At 47.1% G+C, this 1241-nt stretch overlaps 1 long non-coding RNA gene across 1 annotated transcript in view; it reads right to left on the bottom strand.

The window, feature by feature from the left end:
* The window catches only part of LOC103250929, a 1933-nt gene extending 1346 nt beyond the window's left edge, over positions 1 to 587 (bottom strand). Inside the window, exon 1 of the long non-coding RNA XR_503689.1 lies at positions 433 to 587. This is a non-coding gene — a long non-coding RNA (uncharacterized LOC103250929). The remainder of the gene's footprint in view (positions 1 to 432) is intronic.
* Between the last annotated feature and the right edge of the window lie 654 nt (positions 588 to 1241).

Raw genomic sequence — 1241 nt, 5'->3', positions numbered from 1 at the left:
CTCAAGGGAGGTTCTTATCCCATTTTACAGATGAAGACACTGAGGCACAGTTTCTAGTGTCATACAGCTGTTAAGTGGCAGAAACTGGGATTTGAACACAGGCAGTCTGACACAAAAGCCCAAGTGCCTAGCTGTTACATATTCTTTCTTTTCTTTTGGGTTATTGTTTTCAAAGATGGAAAGTTAACTCCCAGGGGATCCGCTCAGGGATTCCAGTCTCCAAATACTACATGGTACCATTCTGTCCCCCTGCCTTCTTTGACACACCCCCCTTGCTTCCCATCTAGTCCTGTGTTAAAACAGCCATGAAATCACTCTGCCCACCAGAACCCACCCTCGTGAGCAGCTGACAGCCCTTCAGTGACACCCAGCTGAGGAGCCCCTCAGGTAAAGTTGTCTAGCAAGGAAGAAGTTCCCTCCTCTGGTACTGACCTCATCCGTGGCTCCCTGCCCTTTGCAGGCAAGCCATGTGAAAACCAGGCCAAAGAGTACACCCAGCGCCATGATGATGTAGGGGATGTTGGTGACAATCAAGGTAGTGTTAATCACAGACTTCAGCCGACTCTCAGTCTCTTTATCAATGAGAACACTCTGGAGGGGCAAGAAGATAGTAATCCCTTGATGACTGAATATCCAGGATGTAACCTTTTTTTGATGTATCTTTCTTTCAAATTATTAAATACCATTTGATTGCAGCAGGACCAGAGGTTTCCACAGAAAGTGTTCAGGGAAGCTGTGGGCTAACCAGAATTCCAGAGAGTCTTAATACTAATGAGATGAGCTAGCAAAACACTTTCTGTATGAGGAGCAGGGTCGCATCACATTGTATAATGGGCAAGATATCTGAAGAGCTTAATCTCATAACAATTATGAGTGGCTGGGCGTGGTGGCTCAAGCCTATAATCCCAGTACTTTGAGAGGCCGAGGTGAGAGGATTGCCTGAGCCTGTGGGTTTGAGACCAGCCTGGGCACCATGGTGAGACCTCGTCTCCACAATAAATAAAAAAATTAGCTGGGTGTGGTAGCGCATGCCTGTAGTTCCCGCTACTTGGAAGGCTGAGGAGGAAGGATTGCCTGAGCCCAGCAAGTCGAGGCTGCAGTAGCCGGGAATGTGCCACTGCATTTCAGCCTGGGCGACAGAGTGAGACTCCAACTCAAAAAAACCAAAAAACAATTATGAGTAACAATTCTGCCTTAATGTATGTTTAATTTGCACTGGACTGAGTCAGAGGACTGGGTTC

The sequence above is a fragment of the Carlito syrichta genome, unplaced genomic scaffold, assembly GCF_000164805.1.
Source record: "Carlito syrichta isolate Samal-C Ts95f unplaced genomic scaffold, Tarsius_syrichta-2.0.1 Scaffold54736, whole genome shotgun sequence".
Taxonomy (NCBI): domain Eukaryota; kingdom Metazoa; phylum Chordata; class Mammalia; order Primates; family Tarsiidae; genus Carlito; species Carlito syrichta.
Note: the sequence above shows the minus strand (reverse complement) of the source record. Positions and strands in the feature narration are given on the sequence as shown.